This window comes from Rutidosis leptorrhynchoides, chromosome 2 (genome assembly GCF_046630445.1).
Source record: "Rutidosis leptorrhynchoides isolate AG116_Rl617_1_P2 chromosome 2, CSIRO_AGI_Rlap_v1, whole genome shotgun sequence".
NCBI classification, from domain to species: domain Eukaryota; kingdom Viridiplantae; phylum Streptophyta; class Magnoliopsida; order Asterales; family Asteraceae; genus Rutidosis; species Rutidosis leptorrhynchoides.
In genome coordinates, this window is record NC_092334.1 from 197,617,759 (window position 1) to 197,626,305 (window position 8,547).

The following is an 8,547-nucleotide window of genomic DNA, read 5'->3' on the forward strand; positions in this document are numbered from 1 at the left end:
CACGAAGTGTATCTTCATAGGATATCACATGGATGATATGGGATACTATTTCTATGATCAAACCGAGCAAAATATATTTGTTGCTCGAAAGGCTGAATTCCTTGAAACTAAGTTCCTAATGGAAGGAAATAGTGAGAGGAAGATAGATCTTGAAGAGGTTCAAGATCAAGTAGATGATACACAATTGGTTGACACTAGCACTCAACATGAAAATGTTGAGAGTAATCAAATGGATGATCAAAATACACAAGATGTTCGCAGATCTGGTAGGATTAGTAATCCACCTGAGAGATATGGGTTTCTCATGGATGGTTGCTATGTGGTTGATTTGGATGAACCAATAAACTACCAAGATGCTTTATCAAGGATTGATAAAGATAAATGGCAAGAAGCCATGAATGCTGAGATGCAATCCATGTATGACAACCAAGTATGGGAACTTGTTGAACAACCTACTGGCTTAAGGCTAGTTGATAGTAAATGGCTTTTCAAGATGAAAACCGACATACATAGAAACTTGGATACATATAAAGCTAGACTTGTAGCAAAAGGTTTCACTCAAACTCAAGGAGTTGACTATGATGAAACTTTTTCGCCTGTGGCAATGCTAAAGTCTATTAGGATATTACTTGCCATTGCTGCTCATTTTGATTATGAAATATGGCAAATGGATGTCAAGACTGCTTTCCTAAATGGACATCTTGAGGAAGATGTCTACATGGTTCAGCCTGAAGGTTTTGTTGATCCGAAATATCCTAAGAAGGTATGCAAGTTAAAGAAGTCAATCTACGGATTGAAACAAGCATCTAGAATGTGGAATCATCGTTTTAATGAGGAGGCCAAGAAATTTGGCTTCATTAAAAATGGTGATGAAGCTTGTGTATACAAGAAAGCTAGTGGGAGCACTATCATGTTCCTTGTATTATATGTGGATGATATATTATTATTTGGAAATGATGTTCCGGCAATGCAAGGAGTTAAAACTTGGTTAAGTAAATGCTTCTCCATTAAGGATCTTGGAGAAGCACAATACGTTTTGGGGATTGGGATCTACAGGGATAGATCCAAGAAGCTGATAGGTTTGAATCAAAGTGCATACATTGAAAAGATCTTGAAAAGGTTCAAGATGGAGAACTCTAAGAAAGGTTTGGTACCTATTCAAAAGGGAACACTTCTCAGTTCATCTCAGTGCCCCACCACGAAAGATGAACAGGAGAGAATGAAGAAAGTCCCATATGCGTCTGCCATTGGGTCAATCATGTATGCAATGATATGCACTAGACCGGATGTGTCATGCGCTCTTAGCCTGACAAGTAGATACCAGAATAACCCAGGAAACAGTCATTGGATTGCTGTTAAAAGTATATTGAAATACCTTAGGAGGACTAAGGATATGTTTCTAATATATGGGTCTGGTGAGGAGGAACTCACTGTAAAAGGTTACATGGATGCGAGTTTCCAAACTGATCGAGATGATTCTCGATCACAATCCGGTTATGTCTTCACATTAAATGGTGGTGCGGTCTCTTGGAAGAGTTCAAAACAGGATGTTGTTGCATTATCCACTACAGAGTCAGAGTACATTGCCGCGTCATTGGCAGCACAGGAAGCTGCATGGATGAAGAAATTCATCGACAACTTAGGAGTGGTCCCTTCCATTCAGGACCCTCTTGAGATCTTTTGTGACAACGAAGGTGTGATTGCCCAAATCAAAGAACCTCGTGCTCACCAAAAGACCCGTCACATTGAGCGGAGATTCAACTACATAAGGGATGAAGTTGAAAAGGGAAAGATATGTATTCGCAAAGTTCACACAGATCTTAACATAGCGGATCCACTCACGAAGCTCTTACATGAATCAAAACATGAAGGACATGTTTGTGCTTTAGGGCTTCGATATTCTAGTGATTGGTCATGATCTGTTTTAAGTATTGTAACGGAACAAAATTGTTCAAACTCATTAATATAATTATGACATTAATTTATTTTGAGTTATGTTCCTATTTTGCATATTTTATCCATGAATAAGTAATTATTCTAAATTCCGTAGTCGATCACATTTGTGGGAACAAGTGTGAGGTTTAGACTATTATGAACTTGGATTGGTATAAATTCACGGGATGAATATGGGGCAAGGTTGCAACCAAGGTTCATAGATATTTGTAGGATACAAATATTGGAAGACCCGCCCTCAAGATTTACTAAATAGAGCCTTTATGGTTGATCACATGTAATCTTGAGTAAAGGCGAATATCATTGTATCCTCTGACCTGAGATACATATTGGGTTCGGATATTTACCAAGTATTGTGCCTTGATTCTTTCCTTCGCTATTCTGAAATATGGTTGTTCATAAGGAAGTGCTCAGGTATAGTGCAAGGTATATATTTAGGACGTGTGTAGTCAAGATAGAATTTGTCCCTCTTATTCGTTGAGAGTCAGATGTCTAAGGCCTGATAAAGTTAGATCTAGAAGAGAGTGATCACTCTGTGTCTCTTAGATTTAACATGACATCTAGGACAAAAGGATGTGATGAAAGATTCACCTATTCATATTCGAGATGGGAACTCGAAAGGGATGATGTTATTGAATGGCACAAAGTCATAACATATTGGGGGTGATGGACGGTCGTTAGGTGGTATCCATCACTTGCATTAATTTCTTATGTTTCTCGTGCAAGTGGGAGATTGAAGGTATTTAGTATGCCCGAGAGACATATTAAATTAATGTGGCTAATATGTTTTGATCCAAGTCGGGTCATACCCAATAACAAGCTTACCGACACTTTATATGTATTTAATCTTAACGACTGGATCGTTAAATAAATACGCGACACTTGAACTTTAGAAAATTAGTTTTCTGAAATGTTATTACTTGAAATAAATTATTTGGATAATTTGTATTTAATTATTTATAGGTTTAAATAATTATGTTGTATTATATTTTATAAAATGGTTTATAAAATTATTGCAAATAATAAGTACATGTATATTTTATACAAGTTTTATAAAATTATTTACAAGTTTTATAAAATTTACATCTTGTATAAAATAATGGAAATTGTGGGAAGATTTTGTAGACCCAAGAAGTCCTCCCATGCTTATTCTTTTTGGTACTTTTGAGGTCTTAACTCCTAGGAACATGCTTAATATGTTTACCAAGGTCTTGACTCAAAACACACATGCAATACACAACATAACAAGAAGTAAAAAAAAAACTGCAAAATTGTTCCTGCTACTGTCCAAAAGCCGTGGGCTGTTAAGGGCTAGAGGGAGGTTCTAACTTTGCTTTTACAAGCTCACATCAAGTGTAAAACAAATCCTAACTAAAGGCATAAGTGTTGGGGTTATTGCTTTGGGTATTACACACTTGAGGCTTCAAGATAGAAGCTATAAACTCTTCAATATCATCAAACATTCTGCTCATATTTGGGAGCTGCTGTTCGAATTTTTCCAAGGTAGAAAGGTGGGTTTTCAAGCTAGATTAACAAGGGTGTTAAGGTTACAAAGTCTAGCTAACTTAAGGGTGGTGTTGGAGTATCAAAGGCTTGAAGTTCTACACTTTTGTTCATCATCTTACTACCATTTGGACAGCCCTTAAACTTGTTTTAAGGAGGTATATTACTCTTCCTTTTCTTGTTAATTGTAAGCATGATTTCATAACTTGATCCTTGTGGGATTTAACTTTAATTGGTTTAAAGATTAAACAAGTTTAATTGGTAATTCACGCTTCCATTTTGATATAATCTTAAATGAACTTAAGAGTTTCAAACTTGTTAAAATCCCAACAAAAACGTGTATGGATCATTGGTCGTGGATGTTTGTGATTTTCGAGAGGCCTTGGGTTCGAGTCCCGTTTGGTGCATTTCTTTTTAGGGTATACTTTTTATTCTCTTATCCATTATTATTATTATTATTATTATTATCATTAATTCTTGATAGGATTACTTGTATTATAATTATCATTGTTATGTTATTATAATTACTAACATAAGTTTTAGTTATCAATTATTATTATTATCATTATAATTACAATTATTATAATTATTATTATTATTGTTATTACATATATTGTATCATTAATAGTATTATTATTAATTAGTATTATTAAGTATTATTATAAATATCATTATTAGTAATAAGATTTATTATTATTATTATTATTATTATTATTATTATTATTATTATTATTATTATTATTATTATTATTATTATTAAGTATTAAGTAGTATTATCAAAATTATTATTTTCATTATCATTATTATTGCTAGTATTATTGTTATTTAACTTATTATCATTATTCTCATTAGTAGTAAAATAAATATGTTCACGATTTCTATTAATATAAATATTACTATTATTATTATGACTAGAATTACAAATTGATGTTATAGGAGCTTTAGTTATTAGTTTAGAAATTTAACATAAAGATTTTGATTATGATTAACATAAGTATTGTTATTAAAATTATCAAGAGTAATGAAATTGCTATAATAACTATTATTATTAAGTATTGTGTTACTATAAAAATTACTATTTTCATTATCATTAGTATAAACCTTTCTTTTTATAAAAAAAATTACTGTTATTATCGTTATTATTAAAACTAACATTAATATTCTTATTAATAGAATCATTATTATTATTATCACTATTAGTATTTTATTCACTACTAATATTATTTTGGTATTATTATAATTACTAAATTAACAACACAAATGAAATATATATAAAATACTTAATACATATAACGAAACAAAATTTATATTTTTATATATAAAAATGAATATAAATTAATAACGAAATATATAACTATATAAATATTAACCATTATGAATATATACACAAATTAAACATACATTTTATATAAATTCAAGATATAATAAATAATTTTATTCAGTTACGAATATATGTTTTAATATATATATACAAATGATATAGGTTCGTGAATCCGAGGCCAACCCTGCATTGTTCAGTATCGTCGTATGAATATTTTACTACAAAATATTGGATTGTGAGTTTCATTTGCTCCCTTTTTAAATACTTTTGCAGTATATATTTTTGGGACTGAGAATACATGCGCTGCTTTTATAAATGTTTTACGAAATAGACACAAGTAATCGAAACTACATTATATGGTTGAATGATCGAAGCCGAATATGCCCCTTTTAGCTTGGTAGCCTAAGAATTACGGAACATCACTAATTTTGAGAATTAGTGCACGCCTAATTGACGCGAATCCTAAAGATAGATCTATGGGCCCGACGAACCCCATCCGTTGTAGCGGATGCTTTAGTACTTCGAGTTGTTTATATCATGTCCGAAGGATTTCCTGGAATGATAGGGGATATTCTTATATGCATCTTGTTAATGTCGGTTACCAGGTGTTCAATCCATATGAATGATATTTTTGTCTCTATGCATGGGACGTATATTTATGAGAAATGAAAACTGAAAATCTTGTGGTCTATTAAAATGATGGAAATAATTATTTATGTTAAACTAATGAACTCACCAACCTTTTGGTTGACACTTTAAATCATGTTTATTCTCAGGTATGAAAGAAATCTTCCGCTGTGCATTTGCTCATCTTTGAGATATTACTTGGAGTCATTCATGACATATTTCAAAAGACGTTGCATTCGAGTCGTTGCGTTCATCAAGATTGTTATTAAGTCAATTATAGTTAGATATATTATGAAATGGTATGCCTGCCGTCAACTTTCGTTGTAATGAAAGATTGTCTTTTCAAAAACGAATGCAATGTTTGTAAAATGTATCATATAGAGGTCAAGTATCTCGCGATGTAATCAACTGTTGTGAATCGTTTATAATCGATATGGACTTTATCCAGATGGATTAGGATGGGTCTCTACAACTGCCTATAGTGTTGTAGCAAGGTTTAGGTATATCCCATCTGTAAATAAATAAATAAAACTTGTGTAAAATTGTATCGTATTCCCTAATAAACTATAATATATTTGTATACCACCGCTGCACACATCAAGCATTTTTGGCGCCGCTGCCGGGAAATCATCAACGCCGAAGCGAAACGTTATATTCTAAAAAAAAAGATTTTTATTAAGTTTTAAACTATTTTTGTAAAAATATATGTTTATAAGTTTTAAATATTAAAAACAAAATATATATATATATATATTTATATATATATATATCTATTTAAGTGTTCAAATAAAAAGAAAATATATTTTATATAAAGCATAAAAGTATTTTTATTAAGTTCTTAAAAAAATATAATTCTAAATATTACTTATATTTTAGTTTTGTAAAAATTATAAATTAAATATATAATTAAAAAAAACAGAAAATTGAACCTACTAATTTGAACCTGCATATAAATTGAATCTGCATGTCATGCGATCACCTGGCTGCAGTGCTGTAAATCCATGCGTTCGCATGGTTTGAGCTGACAGACCCAAAACCTCGTATACATTTATTACGCTGTTAGGTTAATTATTATTAATATTATTTAATCTTTTAGGGTTATAATTATTTATTATTATTAAACCTAATTAGGGTTTTAATTTAATATATTTAGTTTAGTTTAATTATAATTTGTTATTATTAGTTTTAATTAGTTTTATAAATTAATACTTTTATAAAATAATAATATAAAAATAATATTTTTATAAAAATAAGTAATTTTATCATTTTTTGTCTCTTTTTATAAATTGTATGTTTTTAAATATTTGTACATTTATCATTCATAATTAATTTTAAACTTAGTATTTTGCCATAGTTATTTTATATTTCTAGATTTTTAAGCTTTGCCGTAAAATCCCTTAAGTGCTTTTTCTTTAGATTAGGATTTAGGTGCTTTAGAATTTTGCGACGCCGTTTTAAGATTTTAGTACCTATTTAAGTAATTGCCGTTTTTCGTTTAGAATTCCTTTTAAGCTTTAATCCCTTTAGTCACAACTTTTAGTTTTAAGTTTTAGTTTGTTTTTAGACTTTTATGTTTCGATGCTTGACTTTCTTATTATTTTTTTCGACTGTTTGTTTTTTGACTTTTGTTTTTCGACTTTTTATTTTTCGACGCACTTTTCTTTCTCATTTCTACGCTCTAGTTTTTAGGACATAGATTTTTATCTTTTTTAAATTTCGACAAAAAATTATTTTAAGCGGTTAAATTGATAGACATCCAAATTTTCCGGTTCGTAGTAATAGTTGGATTTGTTAGCGGCGAGTTGTGGATTTCTGATTTAAAAGGTCCTGGCTACCTGCTGCATCTATTGGATATTCGAAACGTGGGCAAAAATCAGAAAAGTCTATTAATTTGATAACTTATATAATTTTTATTTTTATAACTAATAGGATATTCAGTGAATGCACCGAGCAAAACGTTCACCACCTTTCATACGTTCACCACCTATAACTTGATCAAGACATCTAGCCAATATTGTCGCCATTGATTTTTCTTTAGAATCATCATCTAGTCGACCAAGTACTCCAATTCAAATTTCCGATAATCTATTTTTTGAACCCGACTTCACAATTGAGAACCCGAAGGATATTCAAAGACAATTCAGAGATCCTGAACCACTAATCATTCCTCCTGAACCACCAATCATTCAACCAGAGATTGTCGAGGAAGAAACCATTAAATCAGAGTCCTCTAGTGATTCAGATTCAACAAATTCAATCATGGAAAATCCGAAACCTCTAAATATGGAAGATCGAATGAGAGCTACACGCACTGGCCAAGGACATGCCATTACTCAACCAGACATTAATGCGCCAGATTATGAAATTAAGGGACAAATCCTACACATGGTAACTAATCAGTGCCAAATTAGTAGTACACCAAAAGAAGATCCAAACGAACATCTTCGAATAGGATCTGTACTCTATTTAAAATCAGAGAAGTTGAGGATGAACAGATCTATCTCATGTTGTTTCCCTGGACTTTAAAAGGAGAAGCCAAAGATTGGTTAGAATCGTTACCTGAAGGAGCGATTGATACATGGGATATTTTAGTTGAGAAATTTCTTAAAAGATTCTTTCCGGCATCTAAAGCCGTGAGACTTCAAGGAGAAATTGTTACGTTCACGCAAAAGCCAAATGAAACATTATATGAGGCGTGGACAAGATTCGAAAAGTTGTTGAGAGGATGTCCTCAGCACGGTTTAGACACTTATCAAATAGTATAAATATTCTACCAAGTTGTCGACGTTGCCACACGAAAAGATATCGACACAACAGCTGGTGGTTCCATTATGAAGAAAACCGCAACCGAATCTCACAAAATTATTGATAACACAGCCTCCCACTCACATGACTGGCATCAAGAAAAAGATATCTTTCGTTCATCTAAAGCGGCTAGAGCCGATTCTAGCCATGACTTTGATTCCATTTCCGCAAAGTTAGATGCTTTCGAGAGATGAATAGAGAAGATGACTAAAGATATTCACGTAATACGATTTAGTTGTGAGCAAAGTGGAGGACCATATTTGACAAAAGATTGTCTCAGTATTGAACAAACAATGGAACAAAGAGAGAATGTTTCATACATGAACCAAACGCCGAGA

General features: G+C 31.6%; 1 non-coding gene across 1 annotated transcript; it reads right to left on the minus strand.

Moving 5' to 3' along the window:
- Nucleotides 1–8,040: 8,040 nt before the first annotated feature.
- On the minus strand, nt 8,041–8,147 carry LOC139895030 (small nucleolar RNA R71). Its single transcript, XR_011775502.1, has one exon. It is a non-coding gene; the product is annotated as a small nucleolar RNA R71 (small nucleolar RNA).
- Nucleotides 8,148–8,547: the final 400 nt, after the last annotated feature.